At 39.4% G+C, this 8,490-nt stretch overlaps 1 long non-coding RNA gene across 1 annotated transcript; it reads right to left on the reverse strand.

Annotated features, from left to right (window-relative positions):
• Nucleotides 1–351: 351 nt before the first annotated feature.
• LOC148186036 (uncharacterized) lies at nucleotides 352–8,368 on the reverse strand. The gene is made up of 4 exons (XR_015775386.1): nucleotides 8,283–8,368; nucleotides 8,115–8,178; nucleotides 3,187–3,248; nucleotides 352–2,084 (listed from the first exon to the last, which is right to left on the reverse strand). It is a non-coding gene; the product is annotated as an uncharacterized LOC148186036 (long non-coding RNA).
• Between the last annotated feature and the right edge of the window lie 122 nt (nucleotides 8,369–8,490).

Here is an 8,490-nt window from a genome sequence, read left to right on the forward strand (position 1 = left end):
ACTTTGCCAATGCCTCAAATCCAAAATGCCCTAAATATATTTGGGTCAGCATGAGAGAGAAATAGTGAACTCATGTCTGGGGATAAAGACCAGTGCTTTATTCCCTTCAAAATAAATGTGTTTGCTGTGTAATGCCAATGCTAAAGTGGTTATAATCAATATTTTTATGACAACAGTAGTTTAGGACTCCAGCTTCTCAAATATGAGGATTTGCTGGGGGGTTTTTTTGTCTTACGGTGGACTAAAAAGAATATTTTTGGGACTTAAACTGTTGATCAGACAAGACAAGACATTTGATGAAGTCACCTCGCACTCTAAAAAATGATGATGGACATTTTTGCACTATTTACAGATATCACAGCTTCATTTGACACATTTAACCCTCTGAAACCTGGATTGACATCAGTTTTCGTGTGTCGGATTCAGACACCTTTCACAAGCATTTAACCCTTTAAAACCTGATAATATGATTTTTTTCTCAAAAACATGAAAAAAAGACAATCAGCAAGAAAACGGTCAAAACAATAGTTTTCAAAAAGAGAGAAACTTATAAAGAAATTATTTTAAAAAACACAAAAAAAGAGAAAAATTCCACAAAACTATATTTATGGTTATTATAATTTTATATTTTAATGTGCTGTTGCTTTTTACTTTCCTTGCTTATTTTCAAGTATTTTTCCTGTAACAATTTACTCTTTTTTTTCAAAATTTGTGGGTCATTTCTTGTTAAGTTGCTCACTGCCTTCTTCCCATGTTTTTGAAAGAAATGACATTAATTTGCTCAGGCTTCAAAGGGTTAAAGGCCATGAGACAAACCATGACAACATCAGAGAACAAGCCAAAAAAAGCCCCATGCTGCGACTCCTCACATCACTTGGCCAAAAAGTAGCACAGAAACACACCAAACCGAAGACCAACCAGCACGCACCGTCTCTGCCTGCATGAGAGGAGATACCCTCCATACCAGTATATGACGGCCGTCTGTGATATTTATACAAAACGACAGAAAAATACCAAGTTCACTGCTGTGCAGACATCATCAGGTGTGGAGTTATCTCTCATATACACAGCACCACATCTTCTACAAAGAAATTAACATCACAGTCCTCCAGCAGGCCATTTCAAATTCTTGCTTTATGAAGACTGTACGTTGCCAACTAACTGATGGACATGCACTTGCATAGCGCCTTTCTCGTCATTTTTGGACCTCTCAAAAAGCTTTCACACTCACATTCACCTATTCACACCGACATTCATACAGTGGTGGCCTAAGTTGACGCGCAAGGTGCCACCTGCTACTCAGTATTTAACCATTAACACACACTCACATACTGATGGAACAGCCATCAGGAGCAATTTGGGGTCCAGCATCTTGCCCAAGCAAACTTGACATGTTGACTAGAGGAGATAAAGACAACCTCAAAACCTCTGAGCCACAGCCGCCCCTGATGCCTCCTCCTTTGTTGTAAAACCAGTTTGGGTTCTAAAAAGCTTCTTAAAAGATTGTAAAAGACAGATAGACAGCGATTAGAAACAAATGATAAGAACAAACAAATGGCATGTGTGGACAGGTCCTGGTCCCATAGTAACCTTTGTGTGTGTGCGTGTTTGTGTGTATTTAAATGGAGGCAATCGGAGGTCAAATCTTTTGTTTTTGCCATCAAAGTAGAGCCAAAATCTAAAATACCGCTAAATCTGTGGTAACGGAGCTTTCTTTCCTTGTGCTCTCTGTCCGGAACCTCAAGATAGTAAACTAAGATAATTAAATAAACCTGCAATCATACACGAGTTGAGATGAATACTGTGATATTATTGCACTGATTCACACAACACACAACACCAAGCTACAGATGCGGAAGGTCTACTCTGCGCAATTACGCACACACCTTTCCCCCGAAACCTTGCGCAAATCATGTGACACACAAAACGAGAGAAAGAGTGAGACAGAGAGAGAGATTTATAAAGAAAATTAAATATATCTGAACTCACTCGCTCCGGCAGGTGGGGGATGCGGGCTCCTCCCTGTCCTGTTCCTCCTCAGGTGTGGATGAAAAGTTATCCAACATGACCGGCACATTTTCTGTCTGTGGGCGTTTGAAAATGAAACAACACATTTTGACATTTCAATTTCACAACTTAAATTCTGTTTAACTACTAGCCAGTTTTGACGGCGGTAAATGGTAAATGTTAGCTGGTAAAACAAAGCGCGGCCGCACGCGAGTGACGTCAGTGACGCAGCGTGTCAGAGCTTTCCCACTGATCTGAAGTCAGTGACAAGCTTATGTTGATTACCAACCGGGGAATTTAATGAATGAAGGGCGATACTACTCCTGGTCTGGGATCAGTTGTGATGTGTGAAGCTGTGGCCGTCACTGCATCACGCTGTGAGGATGCGGAGGCGCTGTCAGCAGGAGAGCGCAGTGTACAGGCAAACATGCGTGAACAATAAAGGACTGATGTGGTACTTTTCATGATCATTCACTGATAGGGCTATGATGGCTTAGGCAATTTTTGTTAGGGCTGTAGCCCAACCAAGTCCCACCCTGGCGTCGCCTATGTGGCCGGATATATGTGAGATTTTGCCAACAATATGCAAGTGAAAGCGTGACTGTGAAATTCTGTAAAATGATTTGTAGTGCCAGGTGATGTATATTTTTTTGTAATTGTTCTACACTATGCCATTGGGAAAGCAAAACCTCACCTTTCCACTGCTCTCGTGCATCTCATGATAAGATTAATGGAACCCATACAGTGATAAATGCAGGCCTCTGCCACAGTCATTACTGTTACCTGAAGGGTCATCTCTCTCAGAGGCACGGGTCAGCCCAACATCTCGCCTCATCTGCCTGCCGCTACTTCTAATGTCCACATTGATTTTCACACATATGGGGCTGTATGCCATCATAGCTGATAGATGAGGGGACAATTATCAGTGATGTTGTAGGAGAAAAACTTCCATCAATATCACTGTCTTTAGTCATTACAGTGGCGCTGCTCCAAGGCCAGCCAGCAAGCAGCACTGCTGCCAGGGTGTCATCAGTGTCTATGCTGCTGTGGTCCTGGAGAAGCATGTTATCATCCATAAATGATCAAACTCTAATGAATGGAGCATCATTAGTGGGGTGTACTAAATGGCTCATTAGATAGATGCTCATGTAGATGCGATGTGAGGAGCAAGAGACTCACCGGTGGTGGAGGAAGTATTCAGTTCCTTTACTGTCGTACCGATACCACACTGTGGAAATATTCTGTTAAAAATAAAATGTAAAAAAGTTAGAATAATCAGGAAAATGCACTTTAATTATGAAAAGTAAAACTATTTTTTAAAAAAAGATTTAAAAAAAAACAGACACCAAAATTCAGAACTATTAAAAAAGAGGAAAGAAAAAATGACAAGACATAAATGATTATCAGAATAGCTGCCAAAATTCCCATGTCAGAAAACAAACAAACAAATAAAAAACATCTAAAAAAATCAAGACTAATTATAAAAAGATAATCACTGAGATGTTTATCCGAAAAAAGTAATTCATTTTCTTCATCAGCTAATTGTTAAACACACTAATCATGTCAGCTGTACCTGTATACAACTGCTGGGTAGTTTAATGTATAACACAACTTCATATTTTATACACCCTTCTCATATTTTTAGGGCAAAATTAATAATTTGTAAAGTAGGTAGTTATAAGTAACTAAAGCTTTCAGATACATGTAGTGAATTAAAAAGTAAAGTATTTCCTTCTGAGATGTAGTGGAGTAAAAGTATAAAATGGCATTAAAAAGAGACTCAAGTAAAGTACAAATACCTGAAATTTGTACTTGTGTACAATACTTGATTCCACCACTGAGACTCAGGGTCATTATGTAAGTTTAAATCTTTTATATTCTTGTAAATACGTACTTTCTTTTCTTACACAAGTCTGTTTTTCTTTGAGGTAACTGAGATATATCTCACCTGGATTAAACTGTTCAACCTCACTTATCTGTTTCTTAGATCAATCTCGGCCTGAAGACTGTGTTCTGATGACACAAGCCAAAATAAACACACAGCTTCTCGACTCTTTAAATAATAACTCACTTACTGTATGTGTGCCAGAGTCAGGTACACCATTCACAAGAAACAAGATAAAAGACTTTCTGAAATGCCACCACATGGACAAATGGAGCGCTCAAACACAGCACTGAAACTCAGTTACACATAAAAAGACACTCCCTCGAAGCCACACACACACACACACACACACACACACACACACACACACACACACACACACACAATGTACAGATGTACACAGGAAGGAAGAAGCAGACAGCTGAGTCGAGAACAAAGGCGTCCATTCATGGGACAGGAACTGACTGCCCTCATTAGGAAGAAGCAAAGTCAAACTAAATATTATTAATCTTTAATGAAGTATTTGATCAAGGGTAAATATTTTTTGAGGTCATGTTATTTTTTCACTGGTTTATAGATTGGAATTTCAAAATTATGAAAGTGAAGAAAAGTAACACTTAAAAAATTTTTTGTTTGTTTTAAAAAAATTAATTATTTGATAACTCTTTATATCTCTCAATAAATCAGAAAATACAGCTACAATAAATAAATAAAGGGAGCAAAACAGCCCAAAATGTCAAACTTTACCGCTGCATGAAAAAACCATGTTCACCTGTAGTTCCCAAAAAGCAAACTTCTATTTGATTCAGAAGGGTGTTATCCCGGCCAGAGGTGACACCATCAGTGTCCCTTTACAACAGGTGGCCAGATGAAAAGGTGAACTCCAGCATTTGTCAACAAAGGTTTTGAAACTATAGCAACCGAGGTCAGTGGTTACCATGGGGACAGCCACAGTTTGCATTCCCCACATAGGCGAGATGGAGCTAGGATTCACCCTGCCGTCTCCGTGACGCCCAACACGAGAAGTGGTGGCACGCTTTCATTCCCTTAACTAAATCCAATCTCTCTCTCTGTGCGTCTCTCGTATTTGTCAAACAAACTCGGTCGTGTGATTGCCATGAGTTCAGCCTCTGACACGGCAGCTTGGGAGTTTGAAGACTGTGAACACACACAGTTGGCTGTCTTGAGACACGTTAACATGGCCCTAATCTCCTTTCCTCTCCGCTCACATACACTAAGAAAACTCAAAGCAGGGTGTGTTACTGTGGGAAGGCTGATTGTCTTTGACAAGTGCACAGTAAGGGCAGGAGGTCCAGGGTTGGGGGCCTGTCAGATGTAAAACACACATGCTTTGATGTGCACTTTCAACGTGCTGGAGCCATAGCAAACTGATGCAGCTGTAAGTTTTGCATCAGTGGACAGATCAAATCAGCACTGAAAATACAATATATGGTAGCCATAGTGACATTTTATCAAGTATTGCTAAACTAACACTTACAAAATCTCACCTCAATGTAAGAAAAAATATGTCAGTTTAGACTTTTCAATAGGGCTGTCAGTGTTAACGGGTTAATCATGATGCGATTAAGGTCTGTACATCATGCATAATTTAAAAAAAAAAATCGTGTGAAGCATTGGCCGACAGTCCCAGTTTTAAGAGCCGGGCTGACTTTTGAAGCTAGTGATGATACTGGTATAAAATGAAGTGGTACCAACCATGTCATGCTAGGTTCTCAGCAAGAGGGTCAAATAATGCGATGGAAAAATGACGTTTGAATTATCAGTCTTTAAGAATTTAATTGAAAATGTGAAATTTAATTGATTAATCTATAGGCTGTGTCATGCTGTCATAGTATATGCAATGTGTCGCTGTTAGCTTTGATGCAGAAATTAATGCATTTGGTATTCTCTGAAATAAGCAAAGGTTATAAAGATTCATGGATTGTTAATTTTACCAATAGTGGATTAAGGAAATGCATATGATTTGCAGCCCTCCTTTCACCTCAGGATAAAAATGAATTTAAATGGGTTCTATAGGTAACCTCGAGTCTCCTCTTTATAAACATCCCCACATTAGTGCCAAAATGTTGTCATTTGATTGCTAATCAAGACAGTCTGGTAAGAATAACTTTACCTTGTCAATATGGACCTCAAAAGTGCTTTGAAATTCAAAATAATGCAATTGAAAACATGTGATCAAAAATTGCAATAAATTACGATTAACTATTGGAATTCAGTGATTTTAAAAATGTATTGTTTGATTGCCCTACTTTACAAAGAGGATTATCTATCAGATGCAATATTTTTATATAAAAATCAAAATGACCAAAATAGGAGCACTTTTACATCTGAGGTCAGTCTTGGTTCAATCCCCTCAAACTTTAATATACACCGATTCAGACACATGCTCCTCAGAGATGCTGCTGCTGATGATTATGGTGAAGATGAAGGCTATTACTGTCGCTTGACCTCCCTGCTTATGGCGAGAAGAAGAATCAAAGGACCCAAACAGACCCCCCTCCGCTGCCCACAAGCTGTTTTCAAGACAGCAGAGGCAAAGTATTCAGATTATTACAACTATCTGCTCCTTCTATAGCAAACGACATAAGGAGGCCTCATCCCCTGCTAATGCTCCCTGCAGAGGCCTCATTTGTTTCCCATGAGATGGAGGAGGAACTGTTTAAATACAAGCTGACCTTCTGGAGTTCACAACATCCTCAGACATTCAGGCTCCTTGAGCAAACATAACATGAAAAATGCTTTTTGCCAAAGCCCTGTAAATTTATATATCTGATTGTATTCTAAAATTAATATGCAGAAAGATTCATCAGTTATCAAAGTTTCCTTTTGAATATCTGAAAAATGTCTTTGGCACCGCATGAATGAAGTGGAAAAATAGGCCAAAGTAGCATGATGTTATCAGCTTTTATGTAAATTGAAATCCCCACATTACACTGATTAGATCATAAATAGACTTTATCCTTGTCTTAATTCTACTCAGAGTGGCAAATCTAATAGTCGTGCTAATCAATCATCTGTCAGTGACAAGCCCCATCCTAATGAGATAAGACCGCCATAGACTTGCCTCTTCAGAATTTCAGTATATGAAATTAATCTGTCAAGAGTTATAAATTAAGACCTCTTTCTGCAAATAAAGTCGTGTACACTGGAGCTCTGGCTCACTGATTCACAGCCCTGCAGCATCAGGGCTGAAACTGATCAAATTCACATGTTGTGTAAGTGTTATCTCACTGTAAGACATTTTGGGAAATATGCTTATTCACTTTCTGTCCCAGAATACCCTCCTCATACTTGTATGCCGAGTACGAAGCTGCAGCCTGGAGATGTTATTTTTTGCTATAGACTGTTTACAATTCCACACCATTCCTTTGTGGACTCCCGTTTTGAAGCCTTTGACATTTGAAGTTTTACATTTTGTTCTTCAGCATTTTTTTCTGAATATATTTGGATGAAGGGGTGGCTGTAGAACTGTAGAGGAACGAGGGGTGGATCTGACTGAGAGCCCGAGGACATCACCGTGTTGTCAATAACAAGGTGGCCATGCCTTCAAACATACCCTGCTCTATCGTTTTTTACTTCAAAATCATTGATTACAAAATGAACATCATGCTGTATTGAAGAAAACTTAAAACTAGCGACTGAGACCATAAAGTCATTAGGAAAATGTTTACAGTGATAATGCGTCAAGTGAAAAGTAGAGAAACCACTGGATTTCTTTATGCAACGAGTGGAGTCACCCCCTGCTGGCCATTAGAAAGAATGCAGGTTTAAGGCGATTTTGCATGAACTGCACTTTTCAGACCCGGAAATAACCCCTCGATATTAGCATAAAGACTAGAAATGGGGAAGAGGCAAGTCTTGCTCTGTCTCAAGGTAAAAAAAAATAATTCCCAACAAAAACGTCTAAAGCTAATGAACATGTTATTTGATAAATATGTATGAAAAATGAAGTGTAAAACAACGGATTATAGTTTTACGGGGGTCATATGGTGGACAGTTTCTTATCCAGGTGCAGTCAAAGCAACAACACACTGAAGTTGGAAGAATTACCTCCCTAACTGGGAAATAGGACCATCCAAGGAGCATGTGAATGCAGCACTAGTCTACAGATATCAGAGGTACTAAACTTGTGGCAAGACAGCAAATAAGCCTGTTTCCCAAAATGTAAACAGCTTAATAAAACAGCAGATTACTCCATTACCTTGTCAAATAAGGTTGTAAAGTATAACAAAGATGTCTTGGGATTTCTGGTGGATTACAGTAACCTGAAAGAGAATAAGAAAAAGAGAGAGGTGAGAATCAAAGGCTGGCTTTACAACACTCAGCGGGCCCCCTGGCACAATTGTCTGGAGACCTGCCAACTACTCACATTCCTCTCTTTCTTTTGGGACTCGGAGGTCTGGGGTGGCAGAAAGTGGTTGAGCGAGACTGGCATCAGGGTCACGGTAAATCTACTAGGAGAAGGCAAGAAAGAAAAACAGTAAACAACAATAACAGGTGACAAAGCAGGGAGAAGAGAGAGAGAACATAAGCAGGAGGCAGCTCACCCCTCCCTTGCCCTCATTGTCTCCTCCTGT

This window comes from Plectropomus leopardus, chromosome 21, assembly GCF_026936395.1.
Source record: "Plectropomus leopardus strain MGB_pleo_1.0 chromosome 21, ASM2693639v1, whole genome shotgun sequence".
NCBI classification, from domain to species: Eukaryota; Metazoa; Chordata; class Actinopteri; order Perciformes; family Serranidae; genus Plectropomus; species Plectropomus leopardus.